Source organism: Engraulis encrasicolus, chromosome 3, assembly GCF_034702125.1.
Source record: "Engraulis encrasicolus isolate BLACKSEA-1 chromosome 3, IST_EnEncr_1.0, whole genome shotgun sequence".
NCBI lineage: Eukaryota > Metazoa > Chordata > Actinopteri > Clupeiformes > Engraulidae > Engraulis > Engraulis encrasicolus.
This window is the reverse complement of record NC_085859.1, coordinates 6,981,047-6,988,531: the sequence shown is the minus strand read 5'-3', so window position 1 is coordinate 6,988,531 and position 7,485 is coordinate 6,981,047. Positions and strand designations below refer to the sequence as shown.

General features: G+C 41.6%; 1 pseudogene; it reads right to left on the bottom strand.

The window, feature by feature from the left end:
* Positions 1-6,030: 6,030 nt before the first annotated feature.
* LOC134446489 (oocyte zinc finger protein XlCOF6-like) overlaps positions 6,031-7,485 on the bottom strand; it is an 87,600-nt pseudogene continuing 86,145 nt past the window's right edge.

Sequence of the window (7,485 nt, the reverse complement as noted above, 5' to 3'; positions counted from 1 at the left end):
TAAAGATGAGCAAAATGAATTCAAGAGCCCCATACCTTTATCTCGCCTAGGACCCACTGCTGTGCGTGTGCGTGTGTGTACGTTTGTGAGTCAAACTGGGGTTTTTATGTTGTGATTTTAGATTCTCTCAAAACAATGTATGGGGGAAAATGGGTGGTGGTTGAACTGCGCTATGCGCGAGTCAGCTGATTACTTGCAGTAGCGCCAGTTGCACTGATCACCGTCAGCTGTCACCGTTTGACTTTATTTGGTTCGCGCAGCAAAAGTCAAGTGCAGGTGTGTAAAGCCCTTTAGATAAGTCCCAGCACCCCCACACACAGCTCACACACCAAAAACACTAATCCATGACTACGCGAAAATGTGCAACAGCTGCCCAAAAGTTGCCTAGAACAAGTTTTGGCCCTTGTCCACATCATGCATATTGTTAGTTATTAGAGCTCTAAATAAAGCAAAATGTTCTGTTTAAATTAACTTATGTTCATGTATTTGACATAATCAAGACATATGGGTGTTCCATTTATGTTTACTACACTTAAAATAATTTGGGGTCAAATTGACCCCAGGGAACACAGATGTAACCAGAATGTGTACAGCATTTAGGGAAAACATTTTTGTGGATTTTTTTTTCACATTGACCGCATATATTTAGGTAAAGTCATCAAGGATGAAGCCAAAGAATTGTGTACTTCATGTATTTTAAACATTGAATGAGGTCAAATAGACCCTGAGGATAACAGGAGGGTTAAGGGAAACACTGAGCAACTCCTTTTACTGGTGCAAACTGCTTGCATTGCAACATTTTGGACTTATGTGCTGAACTTGAATTAAAAAGGGGAAAAAAGAGGAAAATCAAAAAGAAAAACTTGTCTTGTGAAGTCCTTTGAGTGAAATCCAGCCTACCCTAAACCTCCAGCAGACGTCACATCCTTATCAAGTTGGGGAAATTGTACAGTGTGTGTGTGTGTGTGTTTTTGCCATTGTATCTTTCCTTAAAGCTGTCTATTTATTGTCTGAAAATCTACCCTGTTCTTTTTTGGACAGTGTGGAGCCCATTTCTTCCATCCAACCCATTTATTTCTTTGCCAAATATAAATGTGCCATAAAGTAGATAAAGCATTTCACAGAGTTCTGGGTTTGACCATCTTGCATTGACCAACAAGCAGGCTGTCAATGTAGACTACCAGAACTAAGCTACTCTTGCGCAAAATAGGTTTTGTACAGTTTTCATATCTAATGAAAGGTTTTCATACTGACACAGTTCTCATCTCTAATCAAAACCGGTTTTACACTAACAATTTTAATATCTAATCAAAAGTGATTGTCTGTCCAAGACGTCCATATTGTCCTGAGGTCTCCATCAACCATTAGCTCCATTAAATCGAATGTTAAGAGAAATGTAATGTGATTATCAAAATAACTGAACATGAGGTACTTCACATCAGGATTGAGCCCTATCACACGAAATGAGATAGAAATAATCTATAACGGTAGTGGTGCCGTCACGATAAAGCCCCGTTTTTCGTGGTTGGGTCACACTTCCGCAGCCAATGCATTTGAATGGGCTGTCCGACTTGTGGTTGATTTATGATTGATGGACCTGTCGAGCTTCCAGGAAAATGTGAGGAAGAAGCGGAGAAGCGAACATTGCGTTGGAAAACACACCGTCCAACTGAATTTGTTTTAGCTTACTTCACAGTGTGATTGGGCATACATGCTATAATGTATCCCTTCACAAATAATCTTTCCCTTATCAGTTTTCTGTCGGAATTGGGCCATCAATCGCAAATCTACCACGAGTCGGAAAGCCCATTCAAATGCATTGGCCGCGGAAGTGTGGCCCAACCACGAAAAACGGGGCTTTATCGTGATGGCACGACAAACGTTATAGATTATTGATCGGCGACTCGTGGCCACGTGACGATATTGTGTGCGATACAGTTGGAGCATTAGGCTACAGTAGGCTGATGGTCTAACTGAACATTAGGTAATTCATATCACATTGAGAATGAGTCTACAGCAGGCTGGTGGTCATACCACCCTGAGGCCTGAGCATTAGGCTTGTAGGTGTTCCTTTTCTCCATTGGATGCTTACCTGGAAATGATAACAGCATATTGGTCATATTCTATTTATAGAGCTAATGGTCAATAACATCTGCTCCTTGACAACACATGTGAAGTGTTGTCTACCAGACTTTGGTATTTGGATGAGCCAAAACAAATATTGCCTGGAAAGTGGATTAAGATTTCAAGATGTGTTGACACCACTCCTGATACTTGGGCCCTATATTAGACAGTAGGTCACAAAAGGCTTCCACTCCTGATAGTTAGACTCTACATTGTAAGTGACAAAAGGCGTCTTTGCTTCCCTCCCCAGTCATGTACTGTAATGCTGAGCCGGTTAGTTGGGCACATACTGCACCCTAGTGGCCAAAGGCTGCATAGGCTACAGCTGCACTATGACACATGACCACAGCAGCAAACCTTTATGATGTTGACAACAGTTGACTAATGTGTCTGCTTTACAGTCTTCTGGACATGTGACCATCCCCCAATACCAGATGACTTGAATGAATGAATGAATGAATGAATGAATGAATGAAACTTTATTGTCATTGTACAGGTACAACGAAATTGGTAAAGTGCAGATGCTCACGGTGCTTAAAAATCAACAAAGAAACCTATATATATACTGTATAAAATTAATTCCGATTTTAAAAAGTCAGCTGTGCAAAATTAAGTGTGTAGATTGCTTTTGGATAAAAACTGTCTTTTAGCCTGTTTGTTTTTGTACCCAGAGCCCTGTAACGCCTGCCTGATGGCAGCAGCTCAAACAGTTTATGTCCAGTATGGTAGGGGTCTCTGATGATTTGCTTGGCTTTCTTTAGACAGCGACAGGAGAACAACTCCTCTAAAGAGGGCAGGGGACAGCTGGTGATCTTCTGAGCTGTGCTGACTTGTCTCTAAAGCGACTCCTTCATACAGTAGTTGGCAATAGGAGTCATATTCTCCTTAATCAACCATAAGAGTTCTTATGACCTTACATAGACAGATACCAGACTGATATGAACAGCATTTATTTTATATTTATTTTATGTAATTATATACATTGACAACAACTACCAGACTGGTAGGAAAGTAACAACATCCACCACCACCCTACTAAAGAAATGCAATATAAATATCCAAATGTTTCATAAATGATGGATAACAAATGTAGTGTTATATCATCATTGGTGTATTTGATTGTATGTGATATTAACACCATTGACATCAGCTATGAATGCAAAACTACTAAAATACAATACAAATGTCCAAATGTGTCATAAGTGGTGAATAACAAATCTACTGGCATGTCATCAGTGGTGTAAGATCCAACTCAGCACATTAACAGCCAAAAATAAGGACTAACAAACTATACTGCGGGGTAATCACCACAAATATGTAAACCATCAACTGTCTCGGTGGTGATAATCACAACAGTTTTACCATCTGTGATGTTTATTTGAAGTTATTACTACGAACAGCAAGTCTTGTCATATTCCCTGCATTGCATCGCATTGCATTTGCTGTGTGCTACGCCCACTACTAGGAACTAACATTCGCAACGCTGAGCAGTACTGAGAAGCTAAAACAGCTAATTTTGCTAATGAGGATGTCGGCCTTAGCACACAGCGGAGATTGCCCGACTCTCCCCTCTGTATGGCTCTGTGTACTGTATCTGGTCTAATGTCATCAGTGGTGTTTGATCCAACTCAACTTGTGTTTGTGAATGACCCACAGGAGCAGCATTTGCCTGTAGGGGCCTCACTCACAACAGCTTCACTGATGATTCATCATCCAACCCAAACCCAGGGTAGAGAGTGTATGTGAATGTGGTGTGGACATACAGTATATTTCAGCAATCTTGCTTACACACACAAACAGCAAAAAAGAACAAAGAAATCTTGTGCGCACACACCAGCCTGATCTCCAAAAATTCTGTGCTCCTGGACACGGATGTTAAGGACACGAAATCCGTGTCCAGGAGCACGGATTTTGCCAAAATTCCGTGCTCCTGGACACGGAATTGTTTTCCGTGCTCCTGGACACGGAATTGCTTTCTATAGGCTATTACCACAGCACTGTGTAACTCTATCATTAGAAAATACATACCAAATGCTAATTCTAAACAAAATAATGCTATAGCAATTGAAGTTGTGCCCTGACCAAAACATTCCCTAACCTTAACCTGTCATTTAAGACATATTTTTGAGAAATATCTTTTCCAGTTGGTTGCTAGGCTATCAAATTCATATAATGAATGAAAGAAAACTAGCTGTGCCCAGACCAAAACAATCCCTAACCCTAACCTGTCAGTAGGAAATGTTTTTTTTAGAAAAAATATTTGAAATGAGAAAAATCCTGAGAAAACACAAGACTGTGGAAACATAGAGCTGTGGGATTAGCCTATAGAGAGAGCACTTCCCTGTGTCCATCACAGAAAACAATTCCGTGTCCAGGAGCACGGAAAACAATTCCGTGTCCAGGAGCACGGAATTTTGGCAAAATCTGTGCTCCAGGACACGGATTTTGTGCCCTTAACATCCGTGTCCAGGAGCACAGAATTTTTGGAGATCATGTTGCACACACACACACCTCTCCCTTCTCTTCCCTTCATCCATTTCTTTCTTTCTTCCTTTCTCTCTCTCTCTCTCTCTCTCTCTCTCTCTCTCTCTCTCTCTCTCTCTCTCTCTCTCTCTCTCTCTCTCTCTCTCTCTCTCTCTCTCTCTCTTCACTTTACCCCTTTTCTGCCCTAGCTCTGAAAGCAGACCATCTCTCTCTCTCTCTCTGTGTGTGTGTGTGTGTGTGTGTGTGTGTGTGTGTGTGTGTGTGTGTGTGTGTGTGTGTGTGTGTGTGTGTGTGTGTGTGTGTGTGTGTGTGTGTGTGTGTGTGTGTGTGTGTGTGTGTGTGTGTGTCTGTGTGTGTCTGTGTGTGTGTGTGTAGCATTTACATGTAGGGGCCTCACAACAGCTTCACTGATGATCCACTCCATAACCCAAACCCAGGGTAGAGTGTGTGTGTGAATGTTGTTTGGATTCTGTGCAAGAGGGTCATTTTGGAAGTAGGCCTGATGCCATAGAAGGCCAGAATTCCTGCCCTATGATCCACATACACTCCTATTCTGGAGCTGGTCACTAGAGGAAGTTCAGTATTTTTAATATTGTGCCAGAAAGTGGAGCTGGAGCTGCAGAGGTCCAGCCTCCAGGACTGATCATTAGCTCCAAACACACACTCATTACCCCTTCCTTTCCTGCTGATGCTTTTATATGACACTGCTATATGAACCGCTCCAGTCCTCTCAAACTCCCAGTAGCAGCGTGCAGACACACTCTCTCTACACAGCACTTGTGCATACCTATCAAATCTGTCTGGATGATCAGGGTATGGCAGGTCCTCATGTCTCCACTCCACCCTCCTGTTCCCCTCAGACACATGGAGGACAATGCTTGCTGTGTTTGGATCCAGAGTGAAGTGACAGGAATCTGGAGGAGGAGAAGACAGGACACACACAGGTTTTTATTCCTGACGGTTTTTATGGATGTGTGTGACTTTTCATACGTCTGAGCAGTGTGAGTGAACATAGGAATATGTGTGTGTGTGTGTGTGTGTGTGTGTGTGTGTGTGTGTGTGTGTGTGTGTGTGTGTGTGTGTGTGTGTGTGTGTGTGTGTGTGTGTGTGTGTGTGTGTGTGTGTGTGTGTGTGTGCGCGTGTGCGCGTGTGTGTGTGTGTGTGAGACATTAACATGTATGTGTGTTGGGGGGGGGGGGGGGCTATAGAAATGTAGTAGGCCTATGTGTATATGTGGCATCTAAATCTGTGTTTAGGTGTGCATGTGTGCATGTGTGTGTGTGTGTGTGTGTGTGTGTGTGTGTGTGTGTGTGTGTGTGTGTGTGTGTGTGTGTGTGTGTGTGTGTGTGTGTGTGTGTGTGTGTGTGTGTGTGTGTGTGTGTGTGTGTGTGTGTGTGTGTGTGTCCGTGTCCAACTCACACTTTAGGAAGTCCTCTCTGGTAACTGGATCACCAATAAGAGCCTGACCATCAGACACTGAAACAGAAAACATCACAACTGAGCCCTGAGTGCTTAAAACCACTTTCCAATACTACTGTATAACAGAACCATTAATTAGTAACATTATTTGTAATAAATGTAGCCTAATTTCCTGTGAATGTTAAATCAATTTGTTTGCCATTTGGCATATTTATAATTTACATAAAAAAGAGAGACAATAAGATGACAATAAGAGAACAATAGTGCAGGTAAAGGTTCATCAATTTGTTTACAGGAATTCATTTTTCGTAAACTGGTTTCTGAATGTATTGTATTACAATATTTACTCAATTGTTCAATCATGTCATTCAAATCATCCTGCACAGTGCATGTTCTCATCACGATACGAAAATGTAGTTTTGGTGTTTGTAGCACCCCATATCTTACACCTGCACATACTGTATGCTAATGTTGCCTATGAAGTGTGCACACATGCAAAAAAGCAAGTTACCACGACGTCGGGATCTTCCGGAGTTCGGCCTTCATGCAGGTTACATATATGTATATTATAATATATTATAATATAATATATATATATATATATATATATATATATATATATATATTATATTACATTGCGTGTCTACATACCTTGTGTGTAGGTGAACTACCGAGTACAAACCTGTCACAAGATATGCACTGCAATGCAGTCGAGGACAAAATATGCACATAACCATACCCTGCGAACCAATGTGTATGTGTATGTATGTATGTATGTATGTATGTATGTATGTATGTATGTATGTATGTATGTATGTATGTATGTATGTATGTATGTATGTATGTATGTATGTATGTATGTATGTATGTATGTATGTATGTATGTATGTATTCTCTCATTTGCAATTGGGATGATGAAAAACAGTCCCCCAAAAATTGTTTTGGCTAGGCTGACAGCTGGGAAACTTAATTGTTCCATGGAGGAGGGGCCAGGAGGTGGGACGAGGCCACAAGCACAAGTGGGATGCAAGGTTGCATATTGGAACGCGCGCTGTGTGTGTGCACGGTGGAGACTCACTCTGTATGTTCTGGATGATCTGGACATTTTTCATTACTACAACACACAGAAAAACAAATTTATGAAATGAAAAATTACTAAATGGTTCGGTCTCGGCTTACACAGTAAGATGGAATCTAATTTCTCCTCCAGCTGCATCTTCAGTGCAGACACAGATTCCTTCAGGGGCTCCAAGGAGATGCTTTGGCTGACGGTCACACTGGTTGAAATGGTGCTGTAAGGCCTCCCAGTGATGGACACCATGTTCTGCACAGAGAAACACACATTGGGTGTGAGGTACGTAGACTTACTTAAATAAGCCCTGGCAGAACATTAACAGGGCTGTATCGCCTCTGTCTTTAGCCATGTTTTGAACCCTCTAAAAAGTAAAAGTGGTCTAC